Source organism: Amblyomma mixtum, chromosome 5 (assembly GCF_055824585.1).
Source record: "Amblyomma mixtum isolate Tamu chromosome 5, ASM5582458v1, whole genome shotgun sequence".
NCBI lineage: Eukaryota > Metazoa > Arthropoda > Arachnida > Ixodida > Ixodidae > Amblyomma > Amblyomma mixtum.
In genome coordinates, this window is record NC_143016.1 from 179,757,424 (window position 1) to 179,769,421 (window position 11,998).

Below are 11,998 nucleotides of genomic sequence, written 5' to 3' on the forward strand. Positions count from 1 at the left end.
TTCTTTTCGCGCGTGTGTTTCAGACGGTGGCTGGTCTCTTGTATATGAGAAAACAAATGCGAACAATGCCCACAATGCATTCCTCTCTATTGTTCGCCGTTACTATGACACCTGCTTTCCATATAGACGAGTGAAATCGAATGGAAGTATAAGAAAGCCTTGGGTTGGGCCCGATCATCTGAAAATGATAAAGAAGAAAAACAAACTTTTCAAAAAATTCCTGGACACCAGAGAGCCATCTGCTTTCTTAACATTCAAGAAATGCAGAAATAAGTTAAATGCGGAGCTAAGGAAAGCGAAGAAATTGTATTATAATAACCTTTTTACAAATACCTTAAACAGTCGCCCTCATAACCCTATTGGAAAAAAAGGCAATGATGTAAATATTGGAAAACAACACTGGAAACCTTGGTGGATTATGGTAATGGAAAATGCGTTGGAATAACTGGGCATGGTGGAATGACTGGGCATTTTGGAATGACTGGGCACGTTGGAATAACTGGGCATGTTGGAATGACTGGGCATGTTGGAATGGCTGGGGCAGGTTGGAATACTGGGCATGTTGGAATGACTGGGCATGTTGGAATGACTGGGAGATGTTGGGGCAGGGGCCATGCAGCAATGTTATGTCTGTCGCAATGAGACAGCAAATTTCAAAATAGATGAAGCTCCTACAGCCAGTTTTATTTTGTGTTCATGCTCCTCTTGCTCTTCTTTAGTCACTTGTCAATGCGGCTGGGCCCCATGAAACAGCCTTGTTGATGTACCAGCAGTGCATGAGGGCTTGGGAAAACTGGGCGATGCACTCTGCAGAAAAGATTGAAATGACAGAATTAGGATCCACAAGATTTTATTCTTGCCAGTATTAGAGTGCTAAAAAAGTAAACTCCGTATTGTGGCCACAGGAATAAAGTGAGCCTAAATCAAGAACCACTGAAGCTATTCGCACTCAAAAAGAAAAATAATTTGAGGTTCTTATTCAATATATCATATGCTCGTCATTAAGTACCATCATCAGCAGCATAACTAGCACCACTGCAAGACAAAGGCCTCTCCTATATCCCTAAACATAAGCCTGACGTGTGCCATAATGAGCAAAATAAAAAGCCATCGTTTTTTGTCCTCTGAAGGCTTTTAGTGGGGTATTAATAAGAGGGACAATATAAAGGTAACATCAGAAGGGTGACTGCAGTAGCACAGCTGAGATGTCGCAGACGATAAACTACGAAAAGAGGCATACAATCCATTGATACATCAGTTGCAAAAAATAAAAACAGCAGCAAAGAAAAGGTAAAACAAACCAGTGTCAATGCTCCAAGCGATATCACTTATTTCCATAATTTTGAGGGACCACATGCAATGAAAATGTGGTGAGGTAGAGTCACAAGCGAAGGCCATTCTGTTCTCGATTTAATTATTACTAACTCTATGCAGCTGAATGCTTTTTCTGGTGTTTTATCTTGTTGTGTTAGTGACCATCTTCCTGTGTTTGCTTGCATTGAGAACGCTAGTACAATACGAAGTAAGTCCACATCAATCACATACCAAGCTATTACAGAATCATCATTGAAATCCTTTAGGGATGCGCTCATGAAAGTATATTGGAGTAAGATAGCTGAACCTCATGTTGCAAATGTTGCCTATAATACGTTTGTCGATTGCTTTAAACAGATATATCACGACTGCTTTCCTCTTGTAACACGTGTGAAAAGTCGCAGAATCCGCAAGCCATGGGTAACGCCAGAGCTTCGCGGAGAAATACAAATGAAAGACAAGCTGTACAGAAAATTTTTGAGCAGCCGGAAGGTTGAGGACCTTGCGGTATTTAAGAAATATAGGAACAAATTGACTAAAAAACTGCGGTCTGCACGAACAGCCTATCACATGTCACTTCTAGATGTTAAGAATGCTCGAAATGGTGTACTATGGTCGAGATTAAATACACTTCTGCAGCGGGACAGTTCACGCACTGCATTAACAAAATTAAATATTGATGGAAAGGAAGTTTCTGGCGTCGAACTGGCTAATGTATTCAATACGTTTTTAACGAGCTTGGCTACCCGTGCTATAACACGTGCTGCCGGATCTGACGCTTGCAAATATGTTCTAATTCAGAATGATGAAACAATTTTTCTGCACCCAGTCACGGTAGACGAAGTAGTGTCGGTGATAACAAATCTTAACAATAGCAGTAGCTGTGACATTGATGATATCCAAATACGGCCAGTCAAGCATGTAGTTGACATAATTGCTCCCATACTTGCTCACATCTTTAACATCTGTTTAGAAACTGCAGTTTTTACGGAAAAATGCAATTAGCAAAAGTTGTTGTTCTTTACAAAAAAGGAGATCGCAACGCCCTCGCCAACTACAGACCAATCTCTATTTTGCCAGTGTTTTCGAAAGCATTTGAGAAAATGCTGCATCTAAGAATGTCAAATTTCATCCATAAATTTAACTTGCTAACACCATTTCAGTTTGGCTTCTGCAAAAGCAAATCCACTGAACTTGCATTACTCCAACAAAAGGAATATATAATAAAGCAACGTGAAAACAAATCTATTGTCATTAGTGTATTTGTGGACTTCTGAAAGGCTTTTGACCTGGTAAATCATAAAATCTTACTAAATAAATTACACTACTATGGTATCCGAGGAAAAGCGCTCTCATTGTTAAGTTCTTATTTGTCGTTTAGACAGCAAGTGGTGTACATAAATGGTATACAGTCTGAACCGAAGCCGCTCTTCTACGGTGTCCCCCAAGGCAGTACGCTAGGGCCTCTACTCTTCAATATTTACCTAAACGATATTGTCAACATTAGCGATAATACAAAGTTTTTCATTTATGCAGACGATACGAGCGTATTTTTTTCGGGTGAAAATGTTCATGAACTTATCAAACAATGTAATGCCACAATGAAAGCTCTTGAGGTCTGGTCTGCAGTTAACCTGATGCAAATAAATGAGAGTAAGACCAAAGCTGTCATATTTAGGCCGAAAAATAAAGTTACCCCACTGCACGATAATATTATATTAAACTCGCGGGCTGTAGAAATTGTTGAGCAGTTTAAATGCCTTGGGGTCATATTTTCTGCCAGTATGTCATGGGATTATCATGTCAATTATATCTTGAAAAAAAATAGCTCAAATCACTGGTGTTATAGGCCGTCTAAAATACATACTTCCCACAAAAACCAAGATGCTGGTATACAATTCAATATTCAACTCGCATTTAAACTATTGCCAGTTGGTGTGGGGCACTACAACATTCACTAACCTTGAACGTATTCATTTAATGCAAAAAAAGATATCTCCGAAATGCATATAATTTACCGTTCCGACATCCCAGTGCAGCTTTCTTTTGTCATTCCAGAGTTATTAAAGCACATAATCTTTATAAATATCGCCTCAGTGTTACTTTTAAAACAGAAATCAAGAAGAATGTAACAAATCTTAAAACTTTTGCAGAACTAAGGAAAAAAGAATTAGTCTATCCAACAAGACGTGGCGAAGAATGGACAGTGCCAACACCTCGACTAAATCTTGGTAGGGAATGCCTTCAGTACACACTTCCATCTCTTCTAAATAGGTATATCCACATTAACCTCGATTTGTTTTCTTTTTCACGTCATGAACTACATAATTTGTTTTTGCATAACATTGTTTAAGTTTCATTATGTATACATATTGCTGTTTCGTGTATTCTCCGGTGCTTCCTTGATGTGCTTGTTTTTTAAAATTGTATAAACTCTTGTGTTGCCTCCCTGTCAATAATTAGGATTGTAGACTCGTCAAGCTGCCCAAGGGCAGCTTTTTTCTACGATTCCTCCATCTGTAGTGCTAGATGGGAAATAAACTTTGATTTGATTTATTCTTCAATGGGAACAGGAAAAATTTCTTGATTTAGTTGTGATGGCATCCTGGTCTGAAGCGGGGCAGCAACATTTAACATTAAGTTGTGGAAAAGTATTGTAGAGTATATGGAACACACCTAAACGAGCGATTTCCCCTTTTATGCAGTGATGTCTGGTGGTGAAATGAGATGACTGATTACACATATGCTGTACCAAGTGTCGCTGTTGGATTAAAGAGAGTTGGTGGCGTAGCATCAAACAGTTTGGTGCAAAATTGAAAGAGCTAGGGAATACTTCAGTTTGGAATCAATAAAATTTTTATGCATAAACTGCGCAGCATGGCAAGAGCACACAGATCATGACATCTCCTGATAAACCCGAGTGCCCTTGTGGTGCCAGCAGCATGCATCGTGACATGCTCCAAGTATGTGGGGCTGCATCTGGTTAAGGTTTCTCCATACCATTAACCCTAGAGGTGGGAAAGGAGGTCAATACGTTGTGACAAAACAATGCAGACAAGACAAGGACAACGAAGGAATAAATATGATGGCATGAGTGCTGACTATCGCCAATGTGTATTGGAAACCACGTCAAAATATATACACTGTGGCCTAAAAAAACAACGAACAAAGGGCACCTTGTGTCAACCACATTGCATGAGTGTAAAACAAAACAAAAACTGACAAAGAAGCATTTAAGAGCATGAACTCTTCCTTAGGAAGCGATAAAGAAGGTGTGCTAACACAGTGATTGCGGTTTTTTTTTTAATTTCAGTGGCCTCGATTATCTCACGCACAAACTTTTCTGTGTCTGCCAGGCAAAATGCAGAACATGAATTCCGGTTCACAGCATGTAGGATCTGGCAAACAATTGCAATTGCGACAGTGAATCATCAAAGTTCTCCCGCAAGCTTTGTTCACATCGTCGTGGTGGTCTTTTAAACCTCTCAGTGACACACTTGCCTGTTTTCCCAATGTAAACATAGCCGCATTTCAAGGCGTTCGAACACACTATGTCTTCTGTGCAGTGCACGAAGAGACTCTGATGGATAATCTCGGTTGACTACAGGTACTGAAACTTCATAGGGTTAGAAAAACAATATCGACGCCAACTCGACTGCCTATTTAACCGGTGCGACCAATTGTGGATGTAGGGAAAGGTACGTACAAACTTCCTTTTGGGAGTTACAGTCTCGACGGGGGCACAAAAGGAATGTTTCAACTTCTGCTTAAAGCAATCGGCTAAAGACACTGACAAAGGTTCTGAATATCCAGTAAAGGACAAACGGCATATGAGCTGGGCAAAACTGGATGTCATGGCAATCAAACAGGATTTCATTAAAGAATTTTTGAAGCAAAGGTTAGTGACACCTCTTGACCAGCTTAGACTGAACCGAAGAAAATGGTAAAAGTATCTTGTTTTCCCTTGGCTCGTAAGCCCAACAAGTGTAACCACCCAAGATTGAGATCCAATAAATGTGATGACATATTATCCTCTATAATTTCAGTGGTGATTCAAAGTGGACTGAGGCTTTGACTGAACTCCTCTCTCACCTTAGACAATGCTTTGTCAGGATTGGAGATCCTGCAATAAGCCACGTAACAGCGGCGCTAATAGTTTTTTTTGCAAAAACAAGCTATTCTGAAATGTAATAAAGGTGGACTGAAGGTATGAGCTTAAAAGTGCGACAAAATTATTCACCAAAACGCCTGAGACGTTTGGAATGCCACTGCTCCATTTAGGTTAATGAATTCTTCAACACATTATTGATCCTGATTGAGGGATGGCGTAATATAAATCCTTGATGTCAACATAGCACCCCATGAAACTGGTGCGAGAGTTATTGTGTATAAACTGCGTTACTTTCTCTGCAGATCTTACACGAGAGGAGTCATCAATGCTCAGCAACTTAATTTTATGTCGCAAAGAGAAGGCGATTTGTTTGTGACAGGTTCCATTCTCTTAAACTACAACCCTCAAGGAGCAGTCACCTTTATGGGTCTTTGCGGTAAAGAAGATAGCTGGACAATTTTTCTTACTGAAGTTGATGGCCTGATGGTTAAAATCTAGATTGTTAATGTTTCTTGGCACTGGACTTTCCTTTTAACAAATCAGATAGTAAGTGGCACTCAAATTCAGAATACACTGCATCTGTGGCATTGGACTGAAAGGCGCCTTTCGATACGACCACAAAACCACCGTTTATCAGCAGTTGAAAGCAAGTGGGCCCACCCTCTTAAATACGACACAGTTCGGCCTGTGGGCAAGTTCCTAAAGAGGGTTCAAACCGTGACACTGCATCAAAACATCCCGAAACACACCTGTCACACTCAGGTCTGTGCGTGAAAAAGGCAACTCGTCAAACCATGGCAAGCATCTCCACAATAGTTCTCTTCGGAGGAACGGAAAATTTTGGTCCATAAGCACTTCAAAGACCAGACGAGGCAGCGACTCCAAGCTGAAGGTGTGCATCTTGTTGTCAAACTCTTGTGCCTGAAAGCAAGCCAGGGAGTGGCTGGTTGACGGTGTCACGCACCGTTGACCAGGTGAAAGCCATCTGGAATGCACTTTGCAGCCACTTTGCGCTCACTAGCCCGGAGCAGAGAAGCCAAGGCACGAGTGTCTGAAAACAAGGTGCACAATGTCGACACTGAGTTGCTGCCTCGTCTGCTGCTTGAAGCATATACGGGCCAAAATTTGCCATTGTTCCTTCGAAGAGGACTATTCTGGAGCTGTTTGCCATACTTTGACGTCTTGCCTTCCTGTGCCTGGACCTGAGCGTGACAGGTGTTTCAGGGGGCGTTGGTTGATGGGGTGTCGTGGTTTGAACCATGCCAGGAACTTGCCCGCAGGCTGAACTGTAACGGGTTTAAGACGGTGGGCCCTATCGCATTCAACTGCTGATAAAGAAGGTGGTTTTGTGGTCATGTCTAAAGGCGTCTTTCTGTCCAAGGCAACGGAGGCAGTTAATTCTGAGTTCAAGTGTCACAAAACAGCTGATTTGTTAATAGCAATGTCCAGAGCCAAGAAACTATGTAATAATCTAAAGTTGAACCATCTGGCTAATGTATCAACTTCAGCAAGAAACTAGCAGAGGTGCCAATGAGAGGTCAAAAGACCACCGTTACGATGTGAACAAAGCTAGCAGGGGGAATCTGATGTTTCATTGTCGCGACTGCGACCGTTTGCCACATACTTTATGCTGTGAGGCGTAATTTCTTGTGCTGCATTGTGCTAGACAGACACAGAAAAGTTTGTGCATGAGATGATCGAGGCCACTGAAATTGTAGAAAAAACGCAATCAATGTGTTAACACACCTTCTTTATCGCTCCCTAAGAAAGAGTTCATGCTCTTAAATGCTTCATATTCAACTTTCGTTTTGTTTTTGACAGATCCAAAGTGAATGTGACAAGGCGCCCTTTCTTCATTCTTTTTTTAGGCCACAGTGTATATATTTTGATGTGCTTTCCAATAAACCTTCTTGAAAGTCAGCACTCGCACCGTCGCATTCCTTCCTCATCTTTCTCTTCTTTGCGCTGTTTTGACACGATGAATTACAAACAAGACCATTCATCCGTCTTGCAAAAGTCAATACAGTCAGAGTAGCTGAGATAGTTGGGGCATCCTTCTGAATAATGCAGTCATAAAGACAAGGTTGGGACATAAAGACAAAGACTGTTATTGAATGGCTAATATTAATGTACTTTAGTAATGTGCTTGGTTTGGTTTATGGGGGTTTAACATCCCAAAGTGACTCAGGATGAGGGACGCCTTATGATTTTGCATATTGATATGCTGGACTTCATAAGAGAAGAAGTACAATAGTTTTTTAAGGCCAGCCGTAGAACAGGAAGCAATGAATCTACACTAATATCAAAGAATGAAGGCTCAAGCATGAGAGTGTAGCTAAAAGGTTATAATGACATACATGAAAAGCTTTGGAGAAATTCAAGTCGATGACACTTGCCTAAAATAAAGAATCTAAATTTGGGTGAAAAGCTGTTGTGAATTCAAAAAGTTGGATTGCACATTAGTAAAGAGAATGGGAGCCGTGATGACTGGTATAGAAATATTAGTTTGAATTATGGTGGCAAGTAATATGCGGACTCATTTCGTGCTCTAACAGTTCATGCAAAATGCACATCAATAAAATAGGAGAACAGTTTGGGGATCAGAACGGTTTCCAGCCTTAATTATTGACAGGTCAGCTTCGGGTTGTCAGGGATAGAACCAAGAGGTTTGGATTGGCTAACAATTATTGGTAAAATCTGTCTTCAGATATCCTCAGTAGTTTAAAGTATGTCAGAAGGCTTCTCACACAGCCCTCAGGTACTCGAAAGCTTGTGCTTATCAATGACTTTCGAGACATGATGAGAAGCAATGATTAATGCAGTGAAATGGGTAACAAATAACTGATTTTTCTCAAGAAAGTGCCCATGGAATATGCTGTCAAACAAATTCCCAAGGATCCTTCAATTAAGCCCAAAATGACAGTTTATGGGTAGCCACTTTGTTATAACCATCACATACAAAAAAAGAGACACCAGAAGCCCTCCTTATTCACTGAAAACAAGGGAGAATTATGAGACATCATTCCGGCACACAAAATCACACGGATGAAGAGAGTAGACTCCATGGACACCATATTTCAACTGAGGTTTATTCCACAACACAGGCTTTTTATGTGCAAAGGGGTACTAGTGATCCCTGGGGCTGAAAAGTATTTCCGCCACCAGATAACAATTATTCAGGACGGCAAAAACCAAAACACAAAAACATAGGGGTAAAAGTATCTTGCCACTCACATTAAACACATCGGCACGCCTATGCATCACCTACCTGGCTGACCCAACAAACATATTTGCCTCCAGATAATCTATTTCTTTTTCTGGAGCGCTGCAGAAGGGCTGCTGACGTAATTCTCTTTTTCAGCAGAGATAGAAAAGACTTAAAAAATTTCCCAGCCCTTTCAAGTGCTAAACTTGCACAAGGCATGTGTTTCTTTCAAAAACGCCTTGCATGCTCGCTTGTGCGAGCAAAGGCGAATGTGCTCAGCTAAATGACCTCTGCCACTTAATGAATCAGCTGTCCTGCAATGTTCAAGCAAGCGTTCATTGACGCAAGCCTCGTCTGTCTAATGTAATGTTTACCACAGGCAAGGAGGATGCTGTACACCATGTCAACCTCATGTTTAACGAGGGGTTTGGTGTGCTTAGTTTTGTAGGCAGGCTTTTTCGTAACGTCATTTATCAGGTGGCACATGCATCCCAGCTTTCCCAAGCTGAAAATACGACATGTACATCGTGTTTGTCACTGGCCTTCTTGAGGCGGTGTGACACCTGATGGCAATAGGGCACAATGACAGGTCACTGTTGCGAATGTGCGTTGTCTTCCGGCTTGCGCTGCCCAGCACACTTCATCTCTCGAACCTGGCTTTCTACCACTAAGGCTACAATTTCTCCTGTGAAAACTGCCTGCTCCAGTCTCCTTACTTGCGCATTGATGCTGTCACAGAGTCGTGACAGCGTCAATGCCGAAGTAAGGCGACTGGAGCAGGCAGGCAGAAAAAGAAATAGATTATCTCAACGCAAATGTGTGTTGGGTCAGCCAGGTAGGCAATGTTTAGTCACGCCAATGCATTCAACTTGAGTGACAAGCTAACCTTACGCCTATGTTTTTGTTTTTGCAACCTTGAATAATTGTTACCTGGTCGAGGAAACACTTTTCAGCCACAGGGGTCACTAGTACCACTTTGCATGTAAAAAGCTCATGTTGTGGAATCAACCTCAGTTGAAGTATGGGGTCTATGGAGTCTACTCTCTTCGTTCATGTGTTTTTGTACACTGGAATGATGTCTCATAATTCTACCCAGAACTAATTAGCTCAGCTCTCCATGCTTAGCAAAAACAAGGCAGCAGTAATGAAACCAGTTCTCATGTGTGTACTTTTTCTTTTACATCTGTGACCTGCGATGAGTGGCATAAAAACACATATTTAAGTTAACACACATGCATCATAATGTTAATATTCGTAGTCAAATAGTATCACATAATGCAGCCAAAAACATGCAGACATTTCGCACTTCATGCATAGAATGCAACGGTTAAAAGACGAGCAATATTGAATGTAAAACTTCAAATGGCCTGCAACCGGCCCATTCTGACAGCCAACTAATATTACTCATATAAACATGTAAACATATCAGGCCAGAGCTATCCAAACTGCTCCAAGCAGTAGCATTAAAGAAAAGAGCAATGAAAGTAAGAGAACATTTCATGGCAACCACAAGAACAAAGCACAATGCAGTAACAACTTACAACACAGCTTTTGACTTTATCTGGTGGCCACAAAATCCATGCCATTGACTCGGACTGGAAGACAGATGTGCCACCTGCGGATACCAATTTCCCATTATCACTATGACAGGAGTACAAAAACAAGCATGCGAACTCGGTCCAACAGTGAATATCACATGAATGTAAAAAGATCAGGAAAAATATACTTGCCCAAGTATACGCCTCAATACAAAGGAAAACTACCCTGTTTAAAATGCATCAGTTCCCCCAGCACTAGTAAAGGAATCTTGCTATGAGCAAAACAAATCTGCGTTCGAAAGCGTAGATAAACATCGTAATAACTGAGACAATTAATGCGTCATTTGTTTTCCTCAGAAACCAATTTTCAAACAGCAGAGTGATCGAAATGCAAGGTCCTATACTCTGGGTAGCCAGAAACGCTATCGGTATCATAAAAAAAAAATCTTCACATACTCATTTAAAAATTAGATCCTGACGGCCGGAAATTAACTTTCGTTGGTAACTGCAACCTGAGACAGTGCTTTCTTTATAGTGGGGTTTGAATTCAGATGCGGAAAATGGGCACTGATCGTATTGGAGGGTTCCGGATTAATTTAGACCACCTAGAATTTCTTAACGTGAGCTGACATCGCACAGCACAGGGGCATTCTTTTTTTCATTTCACCTAAATCGAAATGCGGCTACTGCCATCAGGATCGACCCCACGACCTAAGGTTCAACAGTCTAGGGCCAAGCAAAAACCGCGGCGAATAAAAAGTGTTTCAATCCCCCTCAAAGTGCTAACGCTATCTTGAAAGACAATCATACATTTTACGCACAGCCAAAGTGCCGGTCCTTGAAACGTGCGCGGTGGTGTGAACAAGCATGGGCAGAAACGCGTAGAACGAGGCATATACGAGGACAAATCTGTGCTCAACAAGAAACAAAACGCGCAAACATGCGCATACCAAAATCATGCAAAGCTAGCGCACGCACGGTCGCATCCCCTTTGCCAAAACAAGTACCGACAGCGACAATTCTTGGCAGAGCAACTCACCGCGGCGACAACAAAAGCGCCTTAAACGCTTTTTATAGCATTGAACACGAATACTGCAGCAGTACGACAGGTCACCGTTCCAGCATTATATGCTTCGGATAATGCACGAGTACTGCTTACCTTTTCAGATGATTGCGTAGTCGTGCAGAACGCTGTTTGCCTTCGTGTCACGGGCACTACACCAACCAGTGAGAGTTCAGCACGAGTGCTACGTAGCCGGCACTCTCTACCACGTAGTCACACAGAAGAAAATATTCCGGGCCTTATTTGGAACATTTCCACCGCGACACTGCCCGCGCGTCTTTGTGCCTGGACACCCATCCTGGACTACACAAAGAAGCGCACAGACTGAAAAGTTAGAGAGACCAGAAAAATGACACTTTGCCTCGAATAGGCTACGTCGACAGCACTGCGCGATTGTGCACCCTTGAGCAAGAAGAAACACACGCAAACCACAACACAGTTCACGACGGCTCACAATCCAAGTAGCGAATTGTAGAAAGCGCCCAAGCGCGATGCACGCGACGCAGCACCCGAACCGCCATGAGGGTTATACAGAAAAACAGCTACCGGCAGCCACCTGGCGGTGACAACCAGTTTTTGTTTCGGTTTCGTTGTGAAAAAGCTTGTATTCTACTTTTTATTTTATTTTTGGTATTTTTATTGGGTATTCAGCCGTATCGGCATCCACAGAAATTGCAGCGATTGCGAGCAATTACCACTGGTAGAAACGCGCGAATTAACGACCTGTTGCTTGCGCTGCGGTTGAAAAATGCCTGAGTTCTCACGGC

General features: G+C 41.9%; 1 long non-coding RNA gene across 1 annotated transcript; it reads right to left on the reverse strand.

The window, feature by feature from the left end:
- Positions 1-722: 722 nt before the first annotated feature.
- LOC149344947 (uncharacterized) lies at positions 723-11,717 on the reverse strand. Its single transcript, XR_016282803.1, has 3 exons — positions 11,328-11,717; positions 10,172-10,245; positions 723-807 (listed from the first exon to the last, which is right to left on the reverse strand). It is a non-coding gene; the product is annotated as an uncharacterized LOC149344947 (long non-coding RNA).
- Between the last annotated feature and the right edge of the window lie 281 nt (positions 11,718-11,998).